This window comes from Muntiacus reevesi, chromosome 1 (assembly GCF_963930625.1).
Source record: "Muntiacus reevesi chromosome 1, mMunRee1.1, whole genome shotgun sequence".
NCBI classification, from domain to species: Eukaryota; Metazoa; Chordata; class Mammalia; order Artiodactyla; family Cervidae; genus Muntiacus; species Muntiacus reevesi.
In genome coordinates, this window is record NC_089249.1 from 34,538,351 (window position 1) to 34,555,878 (window position 17,528).

At 39.0% G+C, this 17,528-nt stretch overlaps 1 pseudogene; it reads right to left on the reverse strand.

Moving 5' to 3' along the window:
* Positions 1-10,537: 10,537 nt before the first annotated feature.
* Positions 10,538-11,014, reverse strand: LOC136159563 (tropomyosin alpha-3 chain pseudogene; annotated as a pseudogene).
* Between the last annotated feature and the right edge of the window lie 6,514 nt (positions 11,015-17,528).

Genomic DNA, 17,528 nt, shown 5'->3' on the forward strand with positions numbered 1-17,528 from the left:
TGTTAGCAGTGTAATTATTTTTTCTCTTTTCTCAAAGATATTTTTTTCTTAACTGACTGAAGGAAATATATATGTGTATATTTGTCTCTCTCTCTCTCTATATATATATATAATATATATATATATGTATATATGTATATATGTATACATATATGTATATGTGTATATATATATGTATATATTAAACTGACAACAGAAGATGAGATGGTTGGATGGCATCACCAACTCAATGGACATGAGTTTGAGCAAGTTCTGGGAGATGGTGAAGAACAGGGAAGCCTGTGACCATGGGGTCACAAACAGTCAGACACGACTGAGTGACTGAACAGCAATGAATAACAACAACTGATCTATCCTTCCATTGAATAATGTCTAACTTAAAATTTGGAATTCTTAGCAGAATACTCAAGTTCTCACCAGTTGTAATTATGCTGAGTTGAAAGATAAGTAAGGAAGAGGGTATAGTGTGTTTATCCAGGTCTAACCAGAGAGGTAAAGCAGAAAATTTTCTACATTGCTTATGTGATGAAAACCAAAATTAATTCTGTTTTTTTGAAAAGCATATGCAATACATATTTGTATACTGAACTATTATTTTTCCATTTTAGAAATTTGCTTTGCTAAAAATAAAAAATATTCAGCCCAGATGTGTACACTAGTTACCTATTGCTACCTCAGATATGCAGATGATACCACTGTAGTGGCAGAAAGTGAAGAGGAACTAAAGAGCCTCTTGTTATGGGTGAAAGAAGAGATGGAAAAAGTTAGCTTTAAACTCAACATTCAAAAAGCTAAGATCATGACATCTGGTCCCATCACTTCATGGCAAACAGATAGGGAAAGAGTGGAAGCAACGACAGATTTTATTTTCTTGGGCTCCAAAATCACTGCAGACAGTGACTGCAGCCATGAAATTAAAAGACACTTACTCCTTGGAAGAAAAGCTATGACAAACCTAGACAACATATTAAAAAGTAGAGACATCACTTTGCCAACAAAGGTCTATATAGTCAAAGCTATGGTTTTTCCAGTAGTCATGTATGGATGTGAGTTGGACCATGAAGAAGGCTGAGCACCAAAGACTTGATGCTTTTGAATTGTGATGCTAGAGAAGAGTCCTGAGAGTCCCTTGGACAGCAAGAGGATAAAATGAGTCAATCCTAAAGGAAGTCAACCCTGAATATTTACTGGAAGGACTGATCCTGAAGTTGTAGCTCCAATACTTTGGCCACCTGATCTGAAGAGCCAATTCATTGGAAAAGACCCTGATGCTAGGAAAGATTGAGGGCAGGAGGAGAAGGGGGAAACAAAGGGTGAGATGGTTGGATGGCATCGCCAATTCAATCGACAAGAGTTTGAGCAAACTCTGGGAGATAGTGAAGTACAGGGAAGCCTGGTATGCTCCAGTCCATGGGGTGGCATAGAGTCAGACACGATTTATCAGCTGAACAATAACAACAACAATTGCTGCTCTAACACATTACCACCAATTCAGTGGCATAAAGCAATACAAATGTATTATCTTACAGTTCTGGAGGTCAGAACTCCAAAACCATTTACAGGGGGTTAAAGTCAAGATGTCAGTAGGCTGGTTCCCTCTGAAGTCTCTAGGAGAGAATCTCTTTCTACTCTTCTCCAGCTGCTAAAGGCTGCCTGCTTCCCTTGGGTAATGGCCTCCTCCTAACAAGCACTTCTTTCCAACCTTAACTTCTTCCATCACCACATCTCCTTCTCGTCACTGACCATCCTTATAATGACCCTTGTGATTACAATGGGCCCCCCTGTATAATCCAGAACAATCTTCCCTTTTCAAGGTTCTTAAACACATCTGCAAAGTTCTTTTTGCCACATAAGGCAATATATTAAATATTAACAGTTCTGAGAATTAAGACCTGGGCATCTTTCGAGGGGGTTATTATTTTGTCTACAACGCAGTGTTAGAAGCTCATTTTAGGGTATTAATATCAAATTTGTTACTCTGTTTCTCCTCCTCACTGCACAAACAAAATGCTTTAATTTCCATCTTTGGAATTATAATTAGTCTGTAAGAATGTCCATCTAGCAGTTACTGAAAACATTCTATCTACCAGGTACTAGGCCAAGTGCCTTGCATCTACATATTTAATCCTTACAACAAACCTGTACTATTAATTTTAGCTCACTGTACACATAACCAGATTGTAACACAGACTGTTCAATTCCTTGTTCGAGATTCTAAATGTAGCAAGTGATGACTTGGTATGTCAGAGCCAGTATGATTCCAGAGTTTTTCCTCCTAACCCCAACTTTACTCCAGCTCTCTTTAGAAATTAGCAAAGAGGATTCTCATGTGCAAATTAAAAGTATGTATACAAGGCATTGTGTGTATGTGCTCATTTGCTCAGGCCTATCTGACTCTTTACAACACTTTGGACTGTAATCCACCAAGCTCCTCTGTCCATGGGATTTTTCAGGCAAGAATACTGAAGTGGGTTGCTATTCCCTCCTTCAAGGGATCTTCCCAACCCAGAGATTGAACCCAAGTCTCCTGCATAATGCATTAACTATGCCAACTAGGATGTGGGCACATTCAAACTAGTTACTGAAGTTAAGGTGAGGCCCCTCCTTAGAAGGCTGATGGTGTCTGTTTGCAACTGAGACAGCATATCAGATGTTAATGTTATTGAACCAATTCTCTTCAGTTTAGAGCATTAATCTATGAAAACCAAAGACTCTCGAAGCCACTTTTACATTTATTCATGTATGTGTACATGGTTGTGTTGGTAGGATATCCATACCTGAATATCAGTTAGTTTAGTCAAATTGCCTTTCTCCCCAACACTACAAGTTGAGTAGAGCACTTTGGAGGTAGTAAAGATAAGAATTCGCTTTATCAGGATGCACCTGAGGGAAGTGGCACTCTTAGAGAAAAGACCACAAGCCACTTCTCATCCAAAACTGCTTAAAATATTTAAATTCCTAAGAACCTCATTAGCAAAAATCATTTCTTCCTTTTTTCATTTTGCCATTATAATTAAATAATTTAAATATTTTTCCATTGGTGGACTTTTTCTCCCCTAGTTTTATTGAGATGTAATTGGTATATATATTAATAACACTGTATATGTTTAAGGTATATGGTATAATGATTTGGCTTACAACATGAAATGACTATCATAAGTTAACTGAACATCCAACAGCTCACAGAGATACAAAATTAAAGACATAGAAAATAATTTTTGTGTTGTGATGAGAACTCTTAGAATTTGTTCTCTTAACAACTTTCATATATAACATATGGCAATGTTAATTATGTTTATTATATATCACTAGTACTTACTCATCTTATAACTGCAAGTTTGTACCTGTTGATTGCCTTTACCTAATTTCCCTTCTCCTACACCCTGCCTCTGGTAAACACAAATTCAGTCTCTTCCCTTGCTAGATTCTTAAAGCTCCACAAAAACCAGAACAATGTCTGTCTTATTCTGCATCAGGGCAACTAATAGCATATATGGTGCATATGTACTCAATATTTATTGATAGATGGAGGGAAAGGAAGAAAGAAGAGTGGAAAGAAGGAAGAAAAAAAAAAGGTTCACTTACTAGTTGAGCCCAGATAAGAAATAGTGATACTTTGGTGCATATGTGAAAGCTAAAAATGAGACATAAGTAGTCAGAGTATCTCTCAAGTTTAGAATCATAATCCAGCTACACAGCAGGCAAGGTTGAGAAGGCAAGCATTCATTGATTTAACTCCCTATATGGAGCTTGGCTCATTCTGTTCAGAGTGGGGATGACTTCATGAAGCATTTTTTGGCCTCCAAGGAAAAGAGAAAAATAAATTTTTGAAATACAGCATTGGGGTAAAAAAGGCATTGTGGGGAAGTTGGACAGGATGAGAGAACAGCATGGAATCCCCATCAAAAAGGCCCACATCTGATTTAACAGTATGGTAGCTGTTTAGTTTCCTCCGACATTGAATGGTAGGCACATTAAGAGCATGCCTTGTGTTTTTTATCTTTGAAATTCAGCATTTAATAAATACTTAACAAATGAATCATGGTGCAAATAGACAAAGGCCATGGGGGAAATAAGCCAGGTAAGATGGGCACAGAAGCTGAAAGGAAAAACTACATAGTGGTACTCAACAGGGTAATCATCACAGAGAACTGATGCTTGGCCCAAGTCTTGAAAGATAAGGAGGGGGTTCCCAGTGTAAGAAAGAGGGAAAAGTGTTCTTTTCAGATGAAGTTGGCTGTGCAAGGGAGGGAAGGCTTGAGAGACCAGTGTATTCTGAGAACCACACATGATTTGAAGAGGAGGGAGTAAATAGTAGAGGATATGGTTGACCTGAGAGATGTGACAAAGAAGATGCTGAGGCTGAAAGAGTTTGAGTCTTCGACTCCCATCACTGGGGGTAATATATAAGGTTAACCAGGCAGGCTTCCCTGGTGACCCAGTGGTAAAGAACCCGCCTGCAATGCAGGAGGTACAGGTTCAATCCCTGGGTTAGGAAGATCCCCTGGAGAAAACAATGGCAACCCACTTCAGTATTCTTGCCTGGAGAATCCTATGGACAGTGAGCCTGGTGGACTACAGTCCATGGGGTTGCAAAGTGTCCAGCTTGACTTAGCATGCAAGCAGGCAGGCAGCCAATGTGACTGGGTCACTTCCCCCAGCTGTATAGCAACTGGATTATAAGAGGGTTGGGGAATGGAGATTGTTTTAGATTAAGAGAAAGGTAACTGCAGTAGTTTGGTGGAAGAAATCATGAGCATTCAAGTCAATGTACTTTCACAGAAAACTTAGAGGTGAGGATGGTGGTTAAGGTGAAAGTTTAGATAGAGTCACTGATGTCTCCCAGATTTCAGACCAGAGCATCTAGGTGATGCCATTTGCCAAGTCAGGCGAGAAAACAGAGAGAGACTAGAGTTGCGGGTAGGGAGTAAGGAATATTGCTCAGATACTCTGAGCTTGAGATGACAGCAGCATTATTAATTTCAGCTCTATGGCTCCCTTCTCAGTGATTTACATGTGATCGTGAACTTCAAATGAGATGATGTGTATAAACATGTTTGGGGAAAGCATTAAGTGCAACATTATTGTGTGGATTAGCATTTATACCTTCTTTTTTATTTTTACTACAGTTAGGAGAGTAAGGCTTTTGGATTTTTTAAAAATTTTTCTTCTTTTCCCTAAACCAAGAAAATTACACTGTAAAAACTTGAAGAGATAATAAATCAACAAAGTGTTATCTATTACTTTTTAAAAATGACTTAATGGGACTGCATATTTAAATGATTCTAAAATAATACCTTTCTCTATAGCAGGGGTCCCCAACCTCTGGGCTGTAGAATGGTACTGGTATGTGAATCTGCAGTTCTTTATGGTTTTCAGTCTGTACTATGAAATAAGTAGCTTTCAGTGCTTCAGAAGAACATATTGTTCTAAAATTCTAGGGTTTCATGTTATTCTGATAAACTCATTGAAGTTAACCTGGTATAGGTAAACTATTTACCATGGAGTAAGATGCTCTAGGGTAGAAAATACTGTTGAATTATAAATGAGACTCTGAATACAAAAAAGAGTGAGTTCTACATTTTTCTCATCTGAAGGCAAAGGTAATGGAAGTCCACAAATGCAGCAAATAGAATGATCTTGTGTAGTCAGGCCCTCGGGAATGAAAATGAACCAAGAAGGAAGGCTAGTAATATGTATTTAAGAATTAAGAAACTACAGTAAAGAGTCAATGAAATACATCATTATTTAAGCAATTGAGTGGAAAGAATTCTCAGTTTAGAATCAAGGACCCAGGTTTGAGTGTTGCTGTGTGGCTTGTGTGACTTTGGGCATCTCTGTAATCTTCAATTTCCAATCAACATTCTATGGCATTTATATATTTTACACACATTAAATATGCATTCTAAAGTGATCATTATGGAGACTTCCATGGTGGTCCAGTGGTTAAGACGCCATGCTACCAACGCAGGGGGTAGGGTTTAATCTGTGGTCCGGGAAATAAGATCCCACATGCTTTGCAGTGCAGTCAAAAATAAATAAATAAATACATAAATAAAGTTATCATTATTATTATGAATCATGAAAATTAGTACGATGTATATCCCAGATGGCTCAGTGGTAAAGAATTTACCTGCCAAGCAAGAGACATGGCTTCAATCACAGGGTGGGGGAAGATCCCCTGGTGAAGGAAACAGCCACCCACTCCAGGATTCTTGCCTGGAAAATCCCATGTGTAGAGGAGCCTAGTGGGGTCACAAAGAGTTCATGGGGTCACAAAGAGTCAGACATGACTGAGCAATTAAGCAGCAACAACATATCAAACTATATATCAGTAATTTTTAATTGTGCTTCATTGGATAACAATGTTTTTTAGCAAAAATAATTAAAGTGAGAGCATGTTTTCTAACTGCAGTAATGAACTGTCAAAAGTACATATGTCACTACTCTAATTTTTATTAGCATAATAGCTATCACATGCCAAATATAAACTCTTGCTATCATAATAAATTGTAATGAAATAGGATAATAATGGCATTGACACTCTACTTATGAAGTTCTACTTATCATACAAATTACCTTGGGGAAAAAAATGAATCTAGTCAGGTAACACTTTCTTGGTAGTCTTAGATAAAATAGGACTCCCAATTTCTCTCCTCCAAAATTATTCTTATTGGAGCAAATTTCACTACCTTAAACATTATATTTAATTATGTGTATATTTTCTGTCTCCAATAGGGTACAAACACCAAGTGAGAGCAGACTTTTATTCAATACTGTATCCCCAGTATCTTGACCAGCACAGAGGAAGCCCACAATAAATATTTGTTGGATTAATGTATTTCTTTCTGCTAGATATTACGTTATATCAATGTGTTTTCTATTTAATTCACATGTTAATCCTTTAAAATAGATAGTTGTAGTACAATATACTTAATTAAAGCTTCCTAGATGCTTTATTGATGCTTTTGAATTGTGATGCTTGAGAGTCCCTTGGACTGCAAGGAGATCAAATCAGTATATCCTAAAGAAAATCAACCCTAAATATTCATTGGAAGGACTGATGTTGAAGTCCCAACACTTTGGCCACCTGATGTGAGCAGGTGACTCACTGGAAAAGACCCTGATGCTAGGAAAGATTGCAGGCAGGAGGAGAAGGGGCTGGCAGAGGATGAGATGGTTAGATAGCATCACTGCCTCAGTGGATATGAACTTGAGCAAACTCTGGGAGATAGTGGAAGATGGAGGAGCCTGGCATGTTATTGTCCATCAGGGCACAAAGAGTTGATGACTTAATGACAGAACAACAACAACAACAACAGATGCTAAGAAATATTCTCAGGACTTCACTTAAATAATTTCTTTCTCATAGAACCTATAAAGTATCTGCATTTCACAAATAAAGCAATGGAGACACAGAGAAATTAAATCACTTGCCCAAAGTCATTAAGAGTGGCTGAACCAGATTTTAACCTAGCTAGTGTGGCTTTAATTAACATACTGTTAACTATTACTTTATAAGCTTTTCCATTTTTTATCTTACATCTTAGATAGCTAAGGCTGAGAGCATTGTATGGGAGCCATACTGTTTCCTTATATATATTTTATATTCATGCTGTATTTATGTTAATCATTGATTAAAGAATATCTCTTCATTACCTGTGACTGCTATGACATAATACAAAATGAATATGGAAAAATATTGCAGATTATGTGTTTAAAAGTAGCCATGGTTAAAGTCACTGAATTGCAGGGAGTTATCATGAAGGAAGACCTTAATGTTACTCATTTTCCAATTGGTCATCTTACAACTGAGAAACTGATGCTCAGACAGGTCAAGTGACAGTCTGTGGTTACTTAAAATGTTAGTTCTCATGCCAGTCTGAAGTTCCTTCCCTTGAGCAGGATGACTTTCCATTGAGTAGTTCAGAGGACATACTTTTTCAACTCCTCCCTTTCCACCATAACATAGATTGTTATGGTGTTAACACTATGTAAATAATAAGTGGGACAGAAAATGAACCAGACAGGAGGGAGGAAGGCAATGGTCTTGTCACCTCCTGGTGTTTGATGACTAAGCTGTGTATCTTCATGGAAACAGAAACTATGACAAAAGCCATTGTACTATCATTTGTCAATAGATGTTTTCAGATCTTAAGATTATTGAACTTATTGTAATAGCTTCTCCTGTACCATTTATTTGAATGAAGAAGTCAACTTTACCAGCAGTAGTGATTGTAATTTTTACTCTTCTTGTTGTTGTTTAGCTTGAAACAGACGATGAAAGTAGACTTAACACAAACATTTAATATCCACATGTCAGCTTTTGTAATGGGCATTCCTGCTTCATGCATTCATGCAATGTGTGTTTATCACCTTCCTGCCAATGCCAAGGACTGTTCCATGTACCTATGACTGTTCCAGACATAGAGTGTTTGAACAAGCTAGACAAATAACACAGCACTTACTCTCAGGAACTAAGAATCATCAGGAAAGATAAAACAGAATTGTGGGAATAGGGAAACTACTTTTGATAGGATGGTCTGAGCAGGACCCTTTGGTGAGCTAACATGCAACAGAGCTGGATGGATTAAAGGACTGAGCTACAGTAAGCCCCCTACATGCAAACCTTCAAGTTGTGAACTTTCAAAGATGCGAACATATGTTCCATCAATATCAGGCATGAGTGAAATTGCAACTTGCCCTCTGTCTTGTATTACTGATGATCCTTCAGTTCTACCACCTCCCACCTCTTCTCCCTCCTCCAGTCAGCAAATCTTCTTGCCTGTTCACTCAATTCCAGCCACTGTATGCCAGCTCTACTACTGTACTGTTCAAGGGAATGTAATGTAAGATTGAAAATATTTTATTTTTTCTTTTTTTTAATGCATTATATATGTGAAAAGTATTATAAACCTATTATGGTACAGTACTACATAGACAATTGTGTTAGTTGGGTACCTAGACTAAATCTGTTGGACTAGCAAACAAATTGGACTTTATGAACACACTCTTAGAACGGAACTCATTCATATGTAGAAGGCTTACTATATGAGAACATCTTGATAAGTGCACCGGGTATGTTGAAAATAGGAACAAGCAGGAAGACCAGTGTGACAGAAGCAAGACAGCAGGAAAACCAAGGCAGACAGTCCCTGAGGTGTCCAGGAGCCAGACTAGAGAGAGCCTCGGAGGCCATTGTAAGAATTTTAGGAGTTCCAGGAGCCAGACTAGAGAGAGCCTCGGAGGCCATTGTAAGAATTTTAGGAGTTTCTTTTTTTTCTTTTTTTTTGAGGGACTGGTTCTTTATTTCAAAAAGACATTTATCAATTTTTAGTATCAAAACAGTTACACTATTGGTTTTTATTTCTCCCAGTTGGTCCCCGAAGAGACCACACCAAAGGAGAGAACATTTTAAGCCAATTAAAGCTGCAGGATCCACACCTAGCAGACCTCACTGAAACCTCATCAAAAAAGGGGGATTGGGTAGGGAAAGAAACTTTAAAAGATCAGCACACTGCGAGCCCACAGACTGTAGAGAGCTCTCGCAGGCAGAGGGGAGACCAGTATGCCTCAACCCCAAAGAAGCAGAGCTCCAAAATAATATAAAATTTTAAAAGTTTTGTACATAAACTTTTCAAGATTTCTCCAGCACTAACCGATAGAAAGCACAGTGAGATGGCACTTTTGGAGACAGCAGCCTCAGACCCAGATAAGGGTGATGAGATGAATTTCATATGGCTAAATCAGTGGCAAAACATAATTTTCTTTCCTTTCAAGGAGGCAGAAGAGCACATAAGTGGTCACTTCAACATAAAGGGCATGTGATCCATTCTGTGAGCAGCTGGGAACAGGGTAGAGCTGGGACAAGGATTTGGTCTCAGAGGTTTCTCCATCTTAATTGTTTGGTCACTTCTGATGAAAAAAGAAAAAAAAAAGTTGTCCAAAGATACCATAAAGCTGAAAACCTGAACAGCATTTTTTTTTTTTTTGCTAACTCCTCCTGGAATTATCTTTCTGGTTTGGCAAGTCCTTTTTACAGAGCAATGAGGTTTCCCCAAATGGAGCCTTTCTCTGGGCTGCTAGGCTCTCAGCAAGGCAGGCCCAAATTTTTTCCCTTTCTCTCTGGAGAAGGCAATATGCATTAACCTGAAACGATACCTTCCAGAAGTGAGAAAGGGATTAGACTGCTGCTTCAGAACTGCGGAATTATCTGGAATGTTTTTTACAAATGGTTGTTACATCAACAACAAAAAAGATAATTACAAAATGTGTACATCACAACATGCTTTTGCATTGTGTTCCCTTTCCCTTAAACGTTGTTCCCAAAGGTGCTCAGCCTCTAGCCCAACTGGAATCTCTGGGGAGAGGCAGAGACAGTTTGGCCGAAAGGACACAGGAGTAGGGGGGTGGGAGAGGTGGAGAAAGGAGAAAGCAGCCTTCCAGTTAAAGATCAGCCCTCAGTTTAAAGGTCAGCTTCGGGCAGGCAGGCCTCAGCGGATTCGGGTGAGAGAGAGGAGCAGCGGCAGGGCGGGACTGGGGTGTTCTACATCTCATCCAGGTCATGCAGAGTCTGGTCCAGCATCCTTTGTGTACAGAGGTGCTCCTCTTTGGTGCATTTCAGGTTATCTTCCAAATCTTTAATTGTCTTGGCTACCGATCTCTCAGCAAACTCAGCATGTGTCTCTGCCTCCTTGAGCTTATCAGTAAGAATCTTTATCTCTTCCTCATAGGTGTCTTCTTTTTGAGGGGACTTTTCTTCAGCAGCACTCAGACACTTCAGGTTCTGGTCCATCAGTCTGATTTGCTCATCCGTCTCTCGGCAACGGGACTCTGCCAGCTCGGCTCGCTCCTCTGTGCGTTCCAAGTCTCCCTCAATAATCACCAACTTACGAGCCACCTCTTCGTACTTCTTGTCTGCCTCTTCTGCAATGTGCTTAGCTTCTTTGAGTTGGATTTCCTAGAGTTCCATTTTTTCTTCATCTTTTAAGGCTCGGTTTTCAATCACCTTCATACCTCTCTAGCTTTCATCAGCAGCTTTCTCAGCTTCCTCCAGCTTTTGCAGGGTAGTGACCAGGTGCTCTTGAGCTCGGTCCAGCTCCTCTTCAACCAGCTGGATCCTACGGTTCAAGGAGGCCACCTCAGCCTCAGCCTGTTCTCGGGCCCGCCTTTCCCCATCCACTTCCCGCTGGAGGCGCTCGGCCCTCTCCTCTACATCATCGGCCTGCTGCTGCAGAACCTGGATCTTGCGCTTCACCGCCTCGATGGTGGTGATCCTGGCCGTGGTTCCCACCCAGCTCCTGCTTGCCTTCCGATTCCTGCCTCCTCCGCTCGGCGGTGCAGCCGCTTCTCGAGGGAGTTTCTTATAAAATAGGACTGGTCCTGTATTGGTCTTTATCTTTCTGGCTTACTTCACTCTGTATAATGGGCTCCATTTTCATCCATCTCATTAGAACTGATTCAAATGAATTCTTTTTATTTTTTTTTCATGGTTTGAAAGACTGGATGATTTTCTTTCTTTTTTTTTCCATTTATTTTTATTAGTTGGAGGCTAATTACTTTACAATATTGTAGTGGGTTTTGTCATACATTGACATGAATCAGCCATGGAGTTACATGTATTCCCCATCCCGATCCCCCCTCCCACCTCCCTCTCCACCTGATTCCTCTGGGTCTTTTTAACGGCTGAGTAATATTCCATGGTGTATATGTACCATAGCTTCCTTATCCATTCATCTGCTGATGGGCATCTAGGTTGCTTCCATGTCCTGGCTATTATAAACAGTGCTTTGATGAACATTGGGGTGCACATGTCTCTTTCAGATCTGGTTTCCTTGGTGTGTATGCCCAGAAGTGGGATTGCTGGGTCATATGGCAGGTGAGGGTGGGATGTTTCGGGAGAACAGCACTGAAACATGTATATTATCTAGGGTGAAACAGATCACCAGTCCAGGTTGGATGCATGAGACAAGTGCTCGGGCCTGGTACACGGGGAAGACCCAGAGGGATGGGTAGAGAGGGAGGTGGGAGGGGGGGATTGGGATGGGGGATACATGTAAATCCATGGCTGATTCATGTCAATGTATGACAAAAACCACTACAATATTGTAAAGTAATTAGCCTCCAACTAATAAAAAAATAAATGGGGAAAAAAATAGGACTGGTCTATCTTGGTCCAATAACAGGCAGAACTGGATTAATCCAGCTTCAGATTTTACAAGCGAGTATGACATACAAGAAAGGAGCCCATCAGTGACCCAGAAATGATGATGGATTCCTGGAAGCAGAACACAAATGGCCGCTGGTTGATACAGAAACATGAAAATTCACAGAGGATGAGGCCTCCTGGACAGAGATATCAGAAAAGAAAAAAAAACAAAACAGTTCAAACATTTGGAGCAAGAGCAAATAGTCACTTGGGAGCCCTGAAGGAGCTCCCATCTCAGAATCAACAAACGGAGAGAGAAGTAGACCATAGAAATTAATTTAGCAGCTGCTCTCAGATCACTGGAGGGAATTGCATCGCTTACCCTCTTTGACCGCCTGTGTATTCAGCATAGCTGACACTGATTGCTTTTGGCTGAGACTAAAACTTCAAGAACATCTCTCAAAATAAAGTGGCATTACAACTCCTAGATTTTGGATCTAAGAGAGAAGCAAAGGGACATTTAAGGTATATTAGAGTTGCCGCAAGAGATACAAGGAAGAAGGGAAGAAAAATACACCAAGAAACCCAGGCATTAAACCCACCACCACCCACATAAAGCTCTCCTCATACAGAACGTTGTAGGGATAACTAGTCAACTGACCTCCTCCCTGCCCTCCTTAAAGGTCTTGATTTTTGATACGTATCATCTCTTTACACAAAACTCTTAGTCAGTCTCCTATCCATGACTTTGAGGAATGATGGACAGAGGTTAAAAGACGTGGAAATGCTAAAATATTTCAGGGAATGGAAGTCAATAAGGAATGTGAATTACATTAACATCAGACTTCTCATCAGCAATCCTTTCTGCTAGAAGATAATGAAATGGTGTCTTCAAAACTGTGATGGAAAAATTATTGAGAGTCTATTTTTACATTTCCAACCAAACTGTCAATTAATGACTAATGCAAAATAAAGTTCTTTTGTTTACATTCAAGGACTGAAAAAACTCTTCAATTATTTCCCTATAGGAAAAAGAAAAGCAAGAAAATATCTATTCAAGCAGAATAATAAGGAAACTTAGGATAGAAGATGCTGTGGGTTACAAAATGATTGACAAGTGACAAGTCCAGAAAAAGATAAGATGGTAGGAGAAAAAAGGAGATCCCCTGTCTTTGATGAATATTCATTTTCAAGGGGCCCATATTTAAATATATGGGGTTCTATTTCCTTTACTCTGAGTTCAATTGAAGTAATAAATTTTGCTGTGGATCTGCATACAAGGATACTTCAGAGACATTGTGGCCCTGGATCATGGAAATAAATCAAATATCACAATAAAGCAAGTCACATGAATTTATTGCTTTACCAATGCACATAAAAAGTTTTGTTCACACTGTACTGTAGTCTTAACATCTGCAAAGCAGCAAATCTAATATATATATATATATATATACATACACACACACACACAGACACACAGACACACATAATCTTGGAATCTTGGACAGCAAGGAGAGTCAATCCTAAAGGAAATCAACCCTGAATATTCACTGAAAGGACTGATGCTGAAGCTGAAGCCCCAATATGTTGGCTACTTGATGGGAATAGCTGATTCACTGGAAAAGAACCTGATGCTGGGAAAGATTGAGGGCAGGAGGAGAAGGGGATGACAGAGGATGAGATAGTTTGATGGCATCATTGACTTAATGGACATGAGTTTGAGCAAACTCTGAGAAATGGTGAAGGAAAGAAAAGCCTGACATGCTGCAGCACAAATAGTCATATTCAACTTAGTGACTGAACAAGAATATATAATCTTAAAATACTTTATTGCTAAAAAAAAAAAAAAAGGCTATCCATGATCTGAGCCTTCAGAATTGCAGTCTTTTTGCGAAAGTAATATCAAAGGATCACTGATCACATGTCATCATAACAAATATAATAATAATGAGAAAGGTTGAAACATTGTAAGAATCACCAAATCCTGTTGGGAAAGAAATGGTGCTGATAGATGCAGGGTTGCCACAAATCTTCAATTTGTAAAAACACAGTATCTGCAAAGCTCATTAAAGCAAAGAGCAATAAAACAAAGTATGCTTGTAATCATGATACTATAAATGGTACTTATTGACTTATCATCAAATTTTCTTAGAAAATCTAGGAAAACAATTTATAATTACTAAACTAAATGCAAGCATATAAATTTTTATCATATAATAGTAAGCTAACAAGAATCAGCAGGTGAAAGACATGTCAAATGGGGGAAACTAGAATTTCCTTATCTTTTGCTGGCAAGACGACTTCAAATAAAAACATCAAAATTGATTTTTTTAAAAAAATTTCTAAAAGGGATGAAAAGTTATAAAATTAGACCAGAAAAATAAAGATAATTCTAAATTCTGGTAAAATAATTCTGCAAGTAGGGTAGCATGAGGGTATTACCCTCAGTAGTATTTTTCTGTAATGTTATTATGTGCATTCACTATTTTAAAATATATTTAGCTATTTAAAAAGTTGTGCTATTTGAATTACCAATTTCTAGTCCTTTTGTAATAATTCTCAAGGAAAAACAGACGGAATTGTTTAACCAGCAATTCATTTTCTCTAGAAGAACCAATTGGTTCTTGTGTACTTTCTAGTGTAAGAAATATTGCTAAAAGCTAAGTATGCTGTCAGCATTCTTTCTTTCAACAAATGTTCTAAACCAGAAATCAAATCATGCATCCCATGGAAAGTTTGGTCTGTGAAAATGTTTAATTTATTTATGATAGATTTTGCTTATTTTTTTTAACTGAAATGTCACCAACATTTAACAATCACATAAAATTCCATAAATCTGGCATATCTTACAAACTCAGAAAACTTTGCTAACATTGTCTACAGGCTCCCCTCTGGCAACAAGTGACTGGAACCCATAAAATCAAACCCATTGGTTTGGCTGGGGTGGTGATATTTAACTTATGCATTCACCAGAATCACTCAGAATTCCAATTCTAAGTAGATTCTAGGTGCTGGACCTTAGCTTCAGAGTTTCTGATTCTCTAGGACTGGGGTCGGAGGACCAAATTTATATCTCTAACAAGTTCCCAAGTGATGGTGCAGCTCAGGGAACCACACTTTGAGAACCACTGGATTAGGCCATGTTCTCATGGTGGTCATCATTACTCTTAACCTTTCTAAGTCACTTACTAGTGTAATCTGGCTGGCCACTAGATTTGTGCTTCCCGGTTCAAATCTTACTTGCAGTCATTTCTCTAATGAACAGGCAGTATTCCTCATTTGAGAAAAGCCCTTCTGTCGCAATGAAGGGGACCCACTAAACATTTGGTCTTATTTGAGCATATGGCATAAAGTGATCTTTGTTGAGAATCCCCTGGTTGGTCCAGTGATTAGGGCTCCATACTTTCACTGCCAACGGCTCAAGTTCAATCCCTGGTTGGAGAAATAAGATCCCACAAGTTACGCAGCACAGCCCCCCAAAAAGTAACTTTTACTGTTGTTTTTATTTTTTTTAAAGAATTTTTATTTTTGAAAAGTTATTTAAAAGAATAAAAATACTCTATTGATTTTCTTTTATATATCCTGGCTTATCTTCCATTCATGTAAAGTTGTATGCGCCAGGCTCTAGTTGCCAATACACTGGGACTTGTGTCCCTGATCTTCCTTGTACTAGCAATTGTGCCTTGAATGACAAACTCCATTTGTCTACATCTCAGCTTTCTTACCCACAGGAGAGAGGATGCAATGTTAATGGTATGACTTGGGGAGGGTTAATAGAGCTGATGTCCATAGAGCTCCTAGCTGAAGGTTGGGTACCTCATAGTAACTGTGAAATTGAGGATTCTGACAAAGACCATGCTGTTTAAACTCTATTCTTTTGACTTTGGACATGTTAGAAAATGGGTATTTTTCTGGTGATATAATATTATGAAATATTTTTGAATTAGTTATGTATAAGGTAATTTCTAGGGTTCTTGGTTTGCTACAAGCAAATTTAACACTTAAGTGAATCATCCCAATAATAGGGAGCTCTGGTATTGCATGTGTGCTGTGTGCTTAGTTACTCAGTCATGTCCAACTCTTGGTGACCCCATGGACTGCAGCATGCCAGGCCACCCTATCCATCACCAATGCCTGGAGTTTACTCAATCTCATGTCCATTGAGTGAGTGATGCCATCCAACCATCTCATCCTCTGTCATCCCCTTCTCCTCCCACCTTAAATCTTTCCCAGCATCAGGGTCTTTTCCAATGAGTCAGCGCTTCACATCAGGTGGCCAAAGTATTGGCGTTTCAGCTTCAACATCAGACCTTCCAATGAACACTCAGGACTGATCTCCTTTAGGATGGACTGGTTGGATCTCCTTGCTGTCCAAGGGACTCTCAAGCATCTCTCCAACATCACTGTTCAAAAGCATCAATTCTTTAGTGCTCAGCTTTCTTTACAGTCCAACTCTCACATCCATATATGACTACTGGAAAAAACATAGTTTTGACTAGATGGACCTTTGTTTGGCAAAGTAATGTCTCTGCTTTTTAATATTCTGTCTAGGTTGGTCATAACTTTCCTTCCAAAGAGTAAACATCTTTTAATTTCATGACTGCAGTCACCATCTGCAGTGATTTTGGAGTCTAAGAAAATAAGTCAGCCACTGTTTCCCCATCTATTTGCCATGAAGTGATGGGACCTGATGCCATGATCTTAGTTTTTTGAATGTTGAATTTTAAGCCAACGTTTTCACTCTCCTCTTTCACTTTCATCCAGAGGCTCTTTAGTTCTTCTTCACTTTCTGCCATAAGAGTGGTGTCATCTGCATATCTCAGGTTATTGATATTTCTCCTGGCAATCTTGATTCCAGCTTGTGCTTCCTCCAGCCCAGCATTTCTCATGATGTACTCTGCATATAAGTTACATAAGCAGGGTGACAATCTACAGCCTTGGCGTACTCCTTTTCCTATTTGGAACCAGTCTGTTCCATGTCCAGTTCTAACTGTTGCTTCCTGACCTGCATACAGGTTTCTCAAGAGGCAGGTCAGGTGGTCTGGTACTCCCATCTCTTTCAGAATTTTCCACAGTTTATTGTGATCCACACAGTCAAAGGCTTCGGCACAGTCAATAAAGCAGAAATAGATGTTTTTCTGGAACTCTCTTGCTTTTTCGATGATCCAGCGGATGTTGGCAATTTGATCTCCTGTGACTGCTATTTTGCATAACTGAGACCAAACTATATAGACAGCCAAAATACTCTCCATTTTACTTCTGTGAGAAGAAAGGTGATGGAGAAACTGGCAAAACTGCCAACCAGCCTCATGGATATACAGTAAATGGCCAGGACATTCCAATGAAATGATAACAAACATCAGAATTAATAATATTAAGA